Source organism: Ovis aries, chromosome 20 (genome assembly GCF_016772045.2).
Source record: "Ovis aries strain OAR_USU_Benz2616 breed Rambouillet chromosome 20, ARS-UI_Ramb_v3.0, whole genome shotgun sequence".
Classification (NCBI taxonomy): Eukaryota; Metazoa; Chordata; class Mammalia; order Artiodactyla; family Bovidae; genus Ovis; species Ovis aries.
This window is the reverse complement of record NC_056073.1, coordinates 24,706,664-24,721,924: the sequence shown is the minus strand read 5'-3', so window position 1 is coordinate 24,721,924 and position 15,261 is coordinate 24,706,664. Positions and strand designations below refer to the sequence as shown.

Genomic DNA, 15,261 nt, shown 5'->3' with positions numbered 1-15,261 from the left:
GGTTGGGAATAATAGAATTTTTTAATTAAAAAAAAGAAACTAAGAATATAAATTAAACCTTTGAAATTTGTTTGCTGAATCTACTCCTTGTGTTTAAAAGTGTTTCAAGGAAGCAGTGTGACTGCATCTAACTTCTGAGAAGTCTAAGGTGGGCCGGGGGAGTTAACAGGATTCTGGGAGATTCATAGGAGTGTTGATGGCAGGTGCTGGAAGGTGGATGGAGAAAGTGGTATCCTGGAGTTCGGTGCCGAGTCCTTCCAGCTCTTCTCATCCCCTTCTATGCCATCCTTAGCCCAGTGCATGCTGGCACCCATGTACGTGTGTTCTCCCTTGCTTGTGCATGCCCACGTGTGTGTCTCTCTTTTCCTTCCTCCCTCCTTCCCTTTTTCTCTCTCCCAAGACTTCCAGGACACTTTCTCTATCCAAAATAAAACCAAAAACTATCTTGGGATGCCTCAATATCTTTCACTAATATGATCCCCCTCCTCAAGTAAAAAAGTTACCCCTGAACCCCAGAGCCTGGATTTATGATGCTGAGATCCCTTCCAGCCCTGTCACTGTGCTCTTAAGAGGCTGAAAGCAGGATATTCCTACTCAAAGTATTTTCATCTAAAAAAAGACCAACATGAACAACATGTAGGAACAGGAAGGTTCTTAGGTAAAGGGGCCACTGTCCTCTTAGCTTACATGCCACCAACTGCCACCTAATCCATCTAATGGGAAAGTTAGAGCCCAAGGTGAGGGTGCCGCAAAATCTATTCACCTCTACCTTTTTTGTAAAGCTGTCTGCTCATTATCCACAGCGGAGTCTTAACTTCCAATGCGCCACTACTCCTGGAGAAACGTACAAGATAAAATACACAGGATTGCCAGGGAAGCCAGTTTTATTGAAATAAAGTTATCCAGAGAAGGAAAGTTATTAAAGTAGGAAATATTTAAATCTGTGCTAAAGATGTGCTTCATTATTAAATCACGGGATCTAGGAGTGGGTATAATAATTACCGTAACTTCCAAGTAGTGGTGCATATAACAATACTTTGAGGTATCTGTAACATGTGAATATCTGTGATTCCTGGGGATGACACAGTCACAGGTACCAGTACTTCTTGGTTTGCTGCCTATTTTCCTAATGGAAACAAATGTTAAGTTTCAGTTAGAGGTTGGTGGACACAGAAACTTCCATTTCCCATCCAGATTCTCCAATTCCTGATTTCTATCCTCAGGCCCCTTTGGATTTGCAGAACTCCCAGTCCCCAGTAATGCAGGGTTTCCTAAGTTGTATTTGGTGGATGTGAAAGAAAGAAGGGCAAGGCTGAGAGCCCGACTGACTTGCAGATGGGCTGCTCAGGCAGGACCTCCAAGGACCTCTGCACATCAGTCAGTGCCCTGTGATCCTGAGCCTGGTCCTCATTTTCAAATGTGCAGAAACTCAGTTTGTATCCTTTCTTCCAGGGGCATCCTGGCTTTGGGAGACTGATTCATAGAAACCAACATCATAAGGGACTTGTTGATTTTTAAACAAATGACAAAGCCTGTGTCAGGTCCTTGATTCTTTTCTTCTTCCAGATCATTTAGGCCTCTCTCTGCTCATCAGTAAAACAAATTTTGAACAAGCATCTCAATACATGTGTATCATTTATCTCTAAAGTAGACACACTGTGGATATTTTTAATACAAATATATAAATAAGAGACATAAAGTAAAACTTTAAAAGGAAAATATGAATAAGATTAAACAGGTATTTCCCATATTTAAAAGATGACATATTTCTTTCTGTCCCAAGATACGGTAGAATACTTTCATTCTTTCTGTCATCTTTTCCAATAATAGTTTTCTGAGTTGCTTGCAGCCTTCAGGATATCCTTCTCTTTGATGCAGTGGTAAAACTGGATAAACACGATCAAGAGTCAAATTCTCTCTGACCTGCAGCTCTGTTCTCACACTCACATGACACTGAGGCTCAGTCCAATGTGATGACATTAAGCTAAATATCCACTCAACACAAATGTTTGAACATGGAATACTTGGAATTTTACTTATTAGCAACGACAAGTTTTTAGATTTGTAGGAATTCATTTCCTCAAAAACGTCCACCCACTGTTTCCACAGGCTTGTTGTGACAGCCCAGCTGCTGACATCTGTAAATTCATCACATAACCACAGGATATTTTGGTCACTGCCTCTGAATCAGGAAAAGTGACTGTACTCAGTTTCATAAAATAATCAAAGCACACCCAAAGGACAAGGCATGTCTGTTCAGGTAGGACACCCACCCTAATTCAGCAGCTGCTGTTGATACTTTTAAGTGAAGGCTGATTTCATTTTCCCAAAAGACAACACTTTTTGGTTTGTTTGGAAGCACTCACCTCTCCCATTCTGAACTTGCCAGATTCAATCTCCAAATGTGCTTTCATATCCCCTTCTCCACTACGCCCAATCCCAAAGTCTTTCTCATACACTGTACAGGATGCTCTGTGTGGATTATTTACCACCATCCACCCCTTTCGATCCAACTGTACGTGTCCTTCCATTTGCTGTTAACGTAAGAGTGAAAGTCAATTTGCTCAGTTGTGTCTGACTCTTAGCAACCCCACGGACTGTAGCCTACCAGGCTTCTCCACGGGATTTTCCAGGCAAGAATACTGGAGTGGGTTGCCAATTCCTTCTCCAGGAGATCTTCTCGACTGATACCCCACTCCAGTACTCTTGCCTGGAAAATCCCATGGATGGAGGAGCCTGGTGGGCTACAGTCCATGCGGTTGCTAAGAGTCCGACATGACTGAGCAACTTCACTTTCACGCCTTGGAGAAGGAAATGGCAACCCACTCCAGTGTTCTTGCCTGGAGAATTCCAGGGACGGGGGAGCCTGGTGGGCTGCCGTCTATGGGGTGGCACAGAGTCGGACACAACTGAAGCGACTTAGCAGCAGCAGCTCCTGCATTATAGGCAGGCGCTTTACCGTCTGAGCCACCAGGGAAGTTAACATAACACAGTTGTTTAGCCTTTTTTGCGTTGGTAGTATAATCGTTCTCATTTTCGTTATCTGACCTCTTAGAAAACATGGTCACAATACTCAGTGTTATTTAAAAAAAAAAAAGTTAAAACTAGCACTCTCCTGATACAAAACATGACAGTTAATACACAGGCTGGGTGTCCAAGTTTATGTCACCAATGAACAATTTTCTGAAAAGGTCGGGTGAGACACGTGGCCACAAGAAGTCTTATAAGGAAGTCATGAGCTTTGAATGTCTTACTAGAAATCCACGAGCTAAGGAAGGGCTGGATCTCCCAAAGTTTTCACTGGAAGGATTACAAATAAAGCCACAATCCGCAGCAAAAGTCCATTCTCACTCACCCTGAGGATGAAAGATTTCATTCTGGAAAGACAGCAACACCACCTCCTTACTGAGATCTCAACTCCACCGAGGCCCTAACAAAACTCAAGACCGCAGCCCCTCCAGGCTGGGAGGGGAAAGAAAGGGCAACCTGGCCGGGCCGGCGGTCACAACTGGAAGACACCCTCTTATCAAAGTGCTACCGTCTATCCCTGTCTTCCTCTGTGCTCAGATGTCGCTATCAGGAAACGTGGGCTTCCTGGGGCAGAGACTGCGGTCACAAGGTGAGTCCGTTCCCAGCTGGAGGGGAGAACGTGCGGGGGGATGGAGGTCTTGGCTGGGGCACGGCAGGACTTGGCTCAGCCCCAGTCCGAGTGCACACTTCACTCCCGGCCTCCTACCCTCTAGGCCAGGCGGCATGGGGACGATGCCCAAGGCCACCCAGGGACTCTCGAGTTTCCCAGCCCCTACCCGCAACCTGCTCGCTCTTGGAAGGTTCTCTGGAGGCCCCGTGCCTGTTCTCGGCTGGGCGCATCGTCTCCACAGGCTGCTCGCCCTGACCTGCTTCTGACCCCCATGGCAGATCCAGCTGTACCCTCCCCGGCGAGGCCGCCGCGGAGCCCGCTCGTGGGCACCGGTCACAGGCCAGACCATAGTCGGGACCATCTCCTTTGGTCGTGAGCGACCAGCAGACCGCTTATACGGCCGAGGTGGGCGGGCCCATATCGCCTAACTCGCATGCTCACTGGTCGAGCTCATCCGACACTCAGTCGTGCGCTGGCGTCCCATTGGTTCCAACGGCGCCTCTATAAATCCGGGGAAGTTCGGAATCTGAGAAATCTGAGTGGTCAACACGCGTCAGAGGGTTCTCCGGGCGGGTCAGAAGGTTCTCAGAGCGCGTCGGAGGGTTCCCGAGGCCGGTGAAGCCGGCGGGGGTCGCCTCTGCCAGCCGACGCCTCAACCGGGCGTTAGCCTCAGGCTTCACGGAAGTGAAAGCGAGCCAAGAGTAAGACAAAAACCAGTACAAATAAATCCCCAAGTCAAAACAGCTACAGTCGAATTCAAGGAAAGCAAAGGTAAAAGAGAAAAGTACAATTAAGCCAGACTCTTTTATTTTTTTTTTGCATAGACAAAGTAAACAGATGAATTTCAGGGCATTGAATTCTAGAAAAGATAAAACGGGAATCTTAACTTCAATTTTAGGATTTCTATTTTATTTATTTAGGATTTCTATTTATTTATTTAGGATTTCTATTTTATCTATTTCTATTTATTTATATATTTATTATAGAAGTTTTAGGATTTATATTTTTTACCGATTTCTATTTAGAACTTGATGACCAACCTAGATAGCATATTCAAAAGCAGAGACATTACTTTGCCGACTAAGGTCCGTCTAGTCAAGGCCATGGTTTTTCCTGTGGTCATGTATGGATGTGAGAGTTGGACTGTGAAGAAGGCTGAGCGCCAAAGACTTGATGCTTTTGAACTGTGGTGTTGGAGAAGACTCTTGAGAATCCCTTGGACTGCAAGGAGATCCAACCAGTCCATTCTGAAGGAGATCAGCCCTGGGATTTCTTTGGAAGGAATGATGCTAAAGCTGAAGATCCAGTACTTTGGCCACCTCATGCGAAGAGTTGACTCATTGGAAAAGACTCTGATGCTGGGAGGGATTGGGGGCAGGAGGAGAAGGGGACGACAGAGGATGAGATGGCTGGATGCCATCACTGACTCAATGGACATGAGTTTGAGTGAACTCCGGGAGTTGGTGATGGACAGGGAGGCCTGGCGTGCTGCAATTCACGGGGTCGCAAAGAGTCGGACACGACTGAGCGACTGAACTGAACTGAAGCGCAAGTTCACGGTCAATGAGTCGAGTTTCTTGTTTGGGTGCCTTACCTACGAAAGGCGGCAGGGGGCACTAGATGAGAGTCGTTTCGCTCAGGTAGCCGGGACTGTTTAAACCTTGACAGACTGACGAACGGTCTGACACCAAACAATTTGCTCAGAAAAACAGATCGGTGGTCTGCGTAAAAGAATGTACAAAAAAAGTAATGCTTTCTGCACTACGACCTGTAGACTAAGGAGTACAGGTTCTTGAAATATTGTGGAGAGGGGAAGGGTCAGTTCCAGGATATAAGGGGAAATTTTAAGGTGGGCTCTGAAAGAGGCAGGCGGTGGAGAATGAGCAAGGTACCTCTGACTCTTTTACCTACGCCTGCCTTCTAGCCTCATTTTGAACTTTTGCCTAGAACAGGGGACTTTCCGTGCTAAGACCAGGACTGAGAGGTTTCCTGGAATAATTGTAAACAATAATGATAACAACTAACATTTAATGAGTCTAGTGGGCCGGCCACCTTCTAAGCATTTAATCCTCTCAGTAACCGTCTAAGATAGATACTGAGTCATCCCCATTCTACAGGAGAGGAAACTGAGGCAGCTTGCCAGAGCTCATGCTGACAGCTGAGAAGTGTCGATCCAGGTTAAAGAAGAGTGTGTATACCGGCTCTGCAGTCGTCATGCGTGGGCTCCGATCATGGCTCCACTGCATATTTTATTAATACAGGAAAGCACATAACATTTTGACTGGTACAGAGGAAATACTCAATAGTGTTTGCTATTACTATTAAAAGAGTGGTCCTTGCTCTCCAAGACTTTAAAATCTACTTTCAGTGGTCCTTATGACACATAAGGCAGTAGAAATGTCTCTGATGGGTGACTGGGACAGAGAATAGATGCATGGAAGTGAGTGGAGGAGGAAAACAGCTGTGAAACAAGAGTGGCCAGGTCTGGCTCGCAGATCACTGAATGCTTAAATGAGTAGCCTACATATCATCATCAGAAAGTAGTCTCAGATCCCGAATGGCTTGAGCTGATCACTGTAGTCTCTGTATTTAGATACCATATGCTTGTGCATGTTTAATCAAAACTGTAGTCAGGACTTTCCTGGAGGTTCAGTGGTTAAGACTCTGTGCTCCCAAAGCAAGGGTCAGGGGTTCTATCTCTGGTCGGTGAACTAAGATCCCACAAGCCACACGGTGAGGCCAAAAGAAAAACAAAAAGTCAGTTTTTATTAGTCACTGAAATTGTCCTAAGGAATGTTAGGGTATCTACTCTTCTAGCTGGAGGAAGCATTTATTAAGTTTTCAGAGAAAACATTTATTAATTTCACAAATAATTATCTGTTAGATGTTATATGGTCAGGCCATTTCGGATGGCTGTTCTCTTGCTCTTTGTACATCCCCTGCTCCACCAGCCCCCACTTCACTCACATAAATACTCAGTCCTCTTAATTATAGGGCTTAATTAGTCCCTGGCAACAGACATCAATTCTCCCTGTAAATGGTAGCCTCCTCCTCCCCTGAGTAGCAAAGGCTGTTGCCGTGTCCTGTCCACTGGTTGTGTTGAGTTGTCGCTCCAGGACCCTTTGTAGGATTCCCTTGTCCAATAATCCACCCCTGTCTCTGTCGCTGTCTCCAGGCTGTTTCTTTGGTCTCGAGGCTGGACAACTACAAGGCTTGCAGACCTGTGGGATGCCCCACAACAGATGTCAAGCCCTGGAATAGGAGTCTGAGAATAGGATTCAGAGTTAGAGGCTGACTCTGGAGTGAGGGGAGTGGGAAAGGATATTCTAATTGAAACCTGAAGTCTGAGAGGGAGCCAGCAGCAAGGAGTCAGGGGGGTCCTCATTGCAGGCAGCAGGAATGGACTGAGCAAAGGCCCTTGCAGGGGGGCTGGATGGGAAGGGCTCCATGCCTGGTGAGACCCAAAGGAGGGTGGGAGTAGAGAATAGTGAATTAGAGGCAGAGTAAATTGGTGCAGCAACAAGCAGTGTTCATAAAGAGCTGGGCTGATGGGTTTCCTGCCTCTGAGTCTTTTATTTAAATCATCTTGACTGCAGCCTCAAGGTGTTGCTGAAGGGAAATTTCCATTATGGGGTGAGAGATAACCGTGTGCATTGCTTTGTTTCCATTGGTTGTTCTTAACTGGAGTTGAATGCTTTGCATCTGTGTATGCTTAAATCCACAAGTGCCTCTGTTTCAGAGGAGATGACTCCTGACCTGTCCTGCTTAGCAGTAAAAGAATGGTAAAATGGATTTACATTCATTCACTAGCATCTCTGTCTAACTTCATCTTTCCCTAAAGATTTCTTGGAATAAAAAAAAAAACAAATATTAAAGATAGCTCATTTTTCCTATTCTGTGGGTCTCCATGGAGCCAATTCTGTACTAGTAGTGTAAAAATCAAACAGATGTGAGAAAGAGGACTTGATGTACAGAGTTAATTTGTGTTTCTTCTTCAGATCTCTGAGCAAGCAACCCTTAATGCAATAAAAACGGCATCTGAGGAAAAGCAGATTATCTTATCCAATAAGGCTGCCTTTTCTCATTACTTTAATGTTGCTCTGATCATGCATTTTAAACAGTGTTTTTAATTTAAAAGAAAAAGTCCCAAGAGAAGACTTCGGTCGAAAAAGAGGGCATGATAACATTTGGAAACATGCAATGGAGAAACATTCTGAAAATCCACTCATCAGTGTAGTAGGACTCACTGTAAAGGTGAAATTGGGTCCAAACGTACAGAAAGGAAAGTTTCAGCCTCTTCCTCTCCTTTCGTCTTATACTTCATACCAATTATTAGAGCAAGTTTAAGCAGCATCTCTAATAAATGTCATGGAAAAAAGGGAAGTGAATATTAGTTTCTGAAATTCCAACCAGGTGTGGATGGATAGTTAATTTTAAAACAACCACACACCTGGGGAGGCCCTGGAACTTCTATCAGCATTTATATAACTCACTTCTCAGGCTGGATTTAATAAAGATCATTGGGATAAAGATGGATAGGAAGAAACTGAACTATTTATGAAATTTTTTTTGTCAGTTAATACAATTAGTAAAGTGGTTAATAATGCTGGTGTGGAGGCTGGAGTTTTCAGTTAGGGAAAACTCAGTGCTAGGAGCCTACGAGATGAATAAGAAACAGTCAGGGCTTCTCCCTCAAATTGTCTGGGGCTGTGCCCAAAATGTAATAGGATGCTTCCACCATTCCCTTTTGCAAAGATGCCTCTAACAGAACTTTAAGAAAACTGTTTGTTTTTTCTCATTCTTCTTAGATTATCTCCTTAGAGGCTTCTGAAATGCTCAATTCAGTGGTCCCCAAATTTGCTGCCCACTGGAATCACCTGGCCAGCTTTAAAAACTACTGATGCCTGGCTCCCTTCTCTCAGTATTGTAATTTACCAGGTATGGACTGCAACCCAGGCATGGGGAGTGGTTTTGTTAATCTTTTTATATATAGGTTTACAGATGATTGTAAGAACTAATACAGAGAGATTCCGTATACTGTCTACCCCTGCATGGTAACACCTTCAAAAATGGTAATACAATATCACAGCCACATTATTGACGTTGATATATGCAAGATCTGGAACATTTCCATCATCACCAAGATCCTTTCCTCTTGTTGGGCTTTTATAACCACACCTACCTCCCTGCCCACTCCAGCCCCATCCTTTTTTTTTTTTTTGGCTTTTTAAAGTAAAAGAATTTTAATCTCACAGTACAGCACCTTGAAAAGTACAGGAGGCACACAGGGACTGGCATCAAGTGAACAGGCAAGAAGAGTTACTGACTGGCGGAAGAAGGGGAGGTGGAAGATGGTAGAGCTGAAGGGTCATCAGCAATAGGAGACGGAGGGCAAGCTGCAGTTTCACTCATGCCTGACGTCCAACCCCATCCTTAACCTCTTGGCAACCACTAATCTATTGTCCATTTCAATAATTGGTCATCTTAACAACGTAAGTGTAATCATGCAATGTGTAATCTTTGGGAACTAGCTTTTTTCATGCAGCCTAATTCTCTGGAGATTCATCCAGGCTGTTGCAGGTGTCAATATTTAGTTTGTACCACAATTTGTTTTACCATCTGGAGTGTTACCAGATTTTGACTGTTAGGAATAAACTCCTATAAACATTGATGTACGTATTTTTGTGTAAACATACATTGTCATTTCTCTGGGATAAATGTCCAGCAGTAGAACTGTTGAGCTGTATGGTTAGTGCATGTTTAGTTTTGAAAGAAAATGCGGAACTATTTTCCAGAGGGGCTGTACCGTTTTTGCATTCGTAAAAATGCAAAAAATCACACACAGCAATGTGTGAGTGATTCAGTTTCTCTGCATCCTCACCAGCATTTGGTGTTGTCAGTCTCTTCTGTTTTAGTGTATTGATAGCACATTGTGGTTTTAACTTGCATTTTCCTAATGGCTAAGTAAACACCTTTTATTTTGCCTTTCATGTGCTTCCCTTTTCTCCTGTTTGCTTCTCTTCTTTTCACAGCTATTTGTAAGGCCTCCTCAACCATTTTGCTTTTTTGCATTTCTTTTTCTTGGGGATGGTCTTGCTCCCTGTCTCCTGTACAATGTCATGAACCTCCATCCATAGTTCATCAGGCACTCTATCAGATCTAGTCCCATAAATCTATTTCTCACTTCCACTGTATAATCATTAGGGATTTGATTTAGCTCATACCTGAATGGTCTAGTGGTTTTCCCTACTTTCTTTGATTTAAGTCTGAGTTTGGCAATAAAGAGTTCATGATCTGAGCCACAGTCAGCTCCTGGTCTTGTTTTTGCTGACTGTATACAGCTTCTCCATCTTTGGCTGCAAAGAATATAATCAATCTGATTTCGGTGTTGACCATCTGGTGATGTCCATGTGTAGAGTCTTCTCTTGTGTTGTTGGAAGAGGGTGTTTGTTATGACCAGTGCATTCTCTTGGCAAAATTCTATTAGCCTTTGCCCTGCTTCATTCTTTACTCCAAGGCCAAATTTGCCTGTTACTCCAGGTGTTTCCAAATAAATAGAGAAACAGTGGAAAAAGTGCAGCCTTTATTTTTTGGAGCTCCAAAATCGCTGCAGATGGTGACTGCAGCCATGAAATTAAAAGATGCTTTCTCCTTGGAAGAAAAGTTATGACCAACCTAGACAGCATATTAAAAAGCAGAGACATTACTTTGCCAACAAAGGTCCATCTATCAAGGCTATGGTTTTTCCAGTATTCATGAATGGATGTGAGAGTTGGACTATAAAGAAAGCTGAGCGCCAAAGAATTGATGCTTTTGAACTGTGGTGTTGGAGAAGACTCTCGAGAGTCCCTTGGACTGCCAGGAGATCCAACCAGTCCATCCTAAAGGAAATCAGTCCTGAATATTCATTGAAAGGACTGATGCTGAAGCTAAAACTCCAATACTTTGGCCACCTGATGTGCAGAGCTGACTCACTGGAAAAGACCCTGATGCTGGGAAAGATTGAAGGCAGGAGGAGAAGGGGACGACAGAGGATGAGATGGTTGGATGCCATCACTAACTTGATGGACATAAGTTTGAGTAAACTCCAGGAGTTGGTGATGGACAAGGAGGCCTGGTGTGTTGCAGTCCGTGGGGTCACAAAGAGTCAGACACAACTGAGCAACTGAACTGAACCTCATGTGCTTATTTGCCACCATTTGGTGAAGAAATGCCTATTCATGTCTCTGCCCATTTTCTAGTTGAATGACATTTTTTTACTTTTGAGTTTGAGAGTTCTCTATATATTCTGGATACTAGTCCTTTGTCACATTTGTGGTTTGCAAATGTTTTCTCCCATGTGGAATTTGTCTTTTCATACTTCTGATAGAGTTTTTCCATACAGAGCAAAAGTTTAATTTTGATGCAGTCCAGTTTAATATTTTTTCATGGATTAAGCTTGATGTTACTCAAGGACTGTTTAGCATTATCCACTAAACACATTGCATCAAAGAATGCTGAGTCCCTCACTGCAAAAAGCTTTCATGTTAAAAACTTTCCATCTAGATGAAGATATTTCCCTTCTCTTTGTCGTTTAGGTGTGTTGACTTTTAAAGGATGTTTGTGGTTTCAGAGAAACCCCAGGACATATAGAGAAACTTGAAATTTCCAAGGATGTGAACTGCAAGACAACTATTGCTTATCAGATCTTGTCCTTGACATTATGGACAAGCTTCTTTCAAAGAAAGCTCTTTACCCATGGGGATAAGGGAGTTGATGGATATAAGAATCATTTCTGGACTGTCACACACAGGCCATACAACCTCACCAAATAAATAGTTCTTTGTATAAAGAAAAAAAGAAGTGTTGTCATGATGAGAAGAGGACAGGAAAAGGCTCAGATGTCCCAAACGGAATTATAACTCATTCATTTGAATGGAATATTTGAAAAATAAAATAGGGGGATTTAAGCACAGTCCATGGGGATTATAAATTATAGGCAATGTGTTTCTTATTTAGAATGTTTAGGGAGGAAGAGCTTTTGTATAGTCAGGGTCATGAGTTTCCAGTTACTAGAGATTTTCAAGCAGGCCCTGGACCACCACATAGCAGGGGTGTTGAAGAGATGAGTCATGCAGTAGAAAGGTAAACGAGGTGAACTCTGAGAGCCTATGCAGTCCTGGTGTCTCTGGCAACATCTCCTTTCTCCAAGGGAAGATGCAAAATTATCCTGGAAAGCAAGAGTATAGGCAGGACTGATCCCAAGAAATTTAGGCAGAGCACCAGGAAGAAGCCAGATAACTGGAGGAGAGCCTTGTCTAGATTAAGTTGGATTTATGGAGCTGGAAAAGACTGTAGGGGGTGGCTGTCTTGCTCTTGATAAAGAAATGGAGAAACTGTATCAGTCAGATAGGCTAGACTATAATGCATTAATAAACTATGAAATCTCAGTGGCTTAACAGAAGAAAAGTTGATTGGTCCCTTGTGTAAACTCCTTTATGGATGTTTCTGATCAGGCATTCTCCTCCAAGTGATGATTGAGTGATACAGGTTCCTTCTATCTTGTTTCATGTCCCCTCAACACATGGCCTGAAAAGTCCATGGGAAAGGGGAAGAGAATTCAGGAAAGGCACCTGGCTACTTTAGACATCCAAGGCCTGAGTATTTCATGAATCACTTCCGCTCAGATCCTTCAAGCAGAATGGATCCTGCAGCCAACCCAATTGCAAAAGAAGCTGGGAAACAGAGGACCACACCGATATCAGTCACACACCTATAGTGTTTTCCCACAAAAAGCTAAGATGCAGAGGGATGCCATGATTTCATTATGATCATTGTGTTAACGTTGACAGAATTAAGATCAGATTCTAGATATGATGATTTATCAGGTTAAGTGCAGTATATGGTAAAGACTTCCATGGCTGGATCCTGGGCATCCCACTTGGCAGCTAGAACCTCAACAAAACAAAACTTTTATAGCGCCTCATCCCACTAGACCTTATATCTTTGCTCCTGAAGCCCCTTACTTAGGTGTGAATACCTTCTGCTTCTTTACCTACCTTCTCTTTGCCTACTTATTCTTTTTTTTTTTTTTTTTTTGGCCTACTTATTCTTTAAGACTTAAGCATCTGTGCTTCTAGGAAGGTGATCCTAATCTCCGAATGCACTTCCCTCCAGATTGAGTTAGGTGTCCTGTGCATCCACATTATCTGTCCTGACATCAACCCTGAATATTCACTGGAAGGACTGGTGCTGAAGCTGAAGCACCAATACTGTGGCCACCTGATGTGAAGAGCCGACTCATTGGAAAAGACCCTGATGGTGGGAAAGATTGAGGGCAGGAGAAGAACGGGGTGACAGAGAATGAGATGGCTGGATGGCAGTACCAACTCAATGGACATGAATTTGAGCAAAATAGTGAAGAACAGGGAAGCCCAGCGTGCTACAATTCATGGGGTTGCAAAGAGTCAGACACGACTTAGTGACTGAACAGAAACAAACAAAAAAAATCATAGGTGGTAAAGGTTATGTTATTATCCATTTTTTATTCTATTTCCAACCCTAGATTGTGAGCTTCTTGTAGACAAATGACATTATTAAAATTTTTTACATTGTAATAATTAAATTTTTTTGACATACAGCAAATCTGACTTTTTGTATACAGTTTATGAAGTTTGACAATTGTGTATATTTTTTGAGTTAAGATTTTCCTGGTTCTTGATATGCTGAATAATTTGAATAATGGTATCCTGGACATTTGGAAATGATATTATAAGACTCTGAGCCTTGTTTGAATCCTGTAAAATGTTACCCTTTCTGTTTTAGCAGGCAATCAACTTAGCTGATTTCAGTCTGCAAGGTCTGACTTGCTGTAGATGATGTTTTCAGTATTGGTTCTGTTTTCAAAGCCTTTGCCGCGCTCTTCTGATTCACTGTGTGCGCCACCTAGTGGCCAATCTGACCATGGGCGGTGATCTCACCCGTGGTGGATTTCTCAGTCCCTCACTGACTCTTCAGGGTCAGATTCACACATACACAGCTAGAGAGTAAGTCCAGTCTTAGCTTGAGCAGCGCTTCATCTGCCTCCTCTCTGAGATCTTCTGAGATCTCCCTGGCGCTCTCTGATTCCCTGGAGCGTCCCTTTTTGACCCTCGTCTGCTGTGTGTCTCCCATAACTGCACCCATGTCTGGAGCTGTTAGGGTCACTCAGGGCAAGTGAGATAGAACCCCACCGCCAATTTTTTTGTTTTGGATATTAAGATAAATGATACCACACATGCAGCTAGATGCCACTAGGAGGCATGAAAAGGGCTAATACATTCTGGAGAGAGCAGGGAGAGCTCTCAGTCTGGCCTGAAAATGGCTTAAGAACCAGGTGAGGAGACTGGCTTGGTGTTTGTGATGCTGGGGTTTGATGCTGGGGTGAGTTCTTGGGAGCTGGAGCTCCATAGTGTGAATTGCCTGCTAGTTACAAAGGCGTATCTGAGCTTTCTAGCAGTTTCGCCCAGATGTGGGGCAGAAAGGGAAGAGGGTATGGTGAGGCGTGAGAGCTATGAGCGTTCGAACTTCAAAAACAGAATCAGATCCATCATTGTAAGCACCAGAAGACAGAAAAAAAAAGTAATAGGATTTGTGCTATTCGCTTGGGCCACTTCTTCCAATCAGAGAGGAGGATTCCTTTCCCTCAGAGTTTTTAGGCGCCTGTGGGCTGTTGCAGGCTGGATCATGTGAGAGATTAAGGAAAAGCAAAGGAAGGAAAAAGGAAAGTGGGGAATTTTCTCTGTTCTCTCTGAATGTCAGGAAACCCTTTGCCATTCCTCATGTCAGAATTTATACGGCGTCTTCTGGAGCCTTCCTTTCGCATCCTTGCCAAGGCTCCCCTCCAGGTCTGAGGCTGCCTTGAGACCAGGCCAGGGCATATCAGTGGGAAAAAAGTGTCAGGTTCACCACCCATTCAGTGGTAGTTCAAAATTGGGTCTTTTCTCTAGTCAACCTAATACTGTTTACTTTTCATGGTGAATACTTGCTCCATGTATTCTGTCCAGGTTTTACAGCTGCATTCAGTGGGAGACACAAGGCTACCTACCCCATCTTACATAGAACTGGAATCTATCTAATTTCATTTTACTCACCTAGGCCTAGCACGAGAAGGGACTTACCTGATGTCCAGTGAATGAACAAAGTGAGTGGATGAATGACCGAGTGTACAAATCAGTTATTTATTTATGAACAACACAGAAATACTCATGTTTCCAAAGAACAAATTTCTGATGACCATCAGTCAGTTCTCTCTCTTCTCTTCCTGGGAGTGTGAGGTATACAGAACAGTTCTAGCCTGTTTATGAAAAATAATTTTTCTTGTTGACTATTTAAATCAGACAAGTATTTCAAAAACTGAAGTTGCTGTGTCCCTAGAAACGATTTGGACTGCACAGATTTCAATGAACTTTCTTAAACTGTGTTACTTGTTCTAATATTAAAAGAAAAATAAAAATTGACAAAGGACTTTCTTTAGTTGCACGTGTTTACAGCCTAGTTACTACCCAAACAAGCTAAAGAGCTCTACAGAGCTCTGTTGCCCATTCATCTGTCTGCATATAAATTATTGGATCTATTTACAGTCCAAATGCTAGAAACCCCCA

General features: G+C 43.3%; 1 long non-coding RNA gene across 1 annotated transcript in view; it reads left to right on the top strand.

Annotated features, from left to right (window-relative positions):
• The first annotated feature begins 3,252 nt into the window (after positions 1-3,252).
• Positions 3,253-15,261, top strand: part of LOC132658304 (uncharacterized) — a 39,574-nt gene continuing 27,565 nt past the window's right edge. The window contains exon 1 of the long non-coding RNA XR_009597736.1: positions 3,253-3,619. This is a non-coding gene — a long non-coding RNA (uncharacterized LOC132658304). The remainder of the gene's footprint in view (positions 3,620-15,261) is intronic.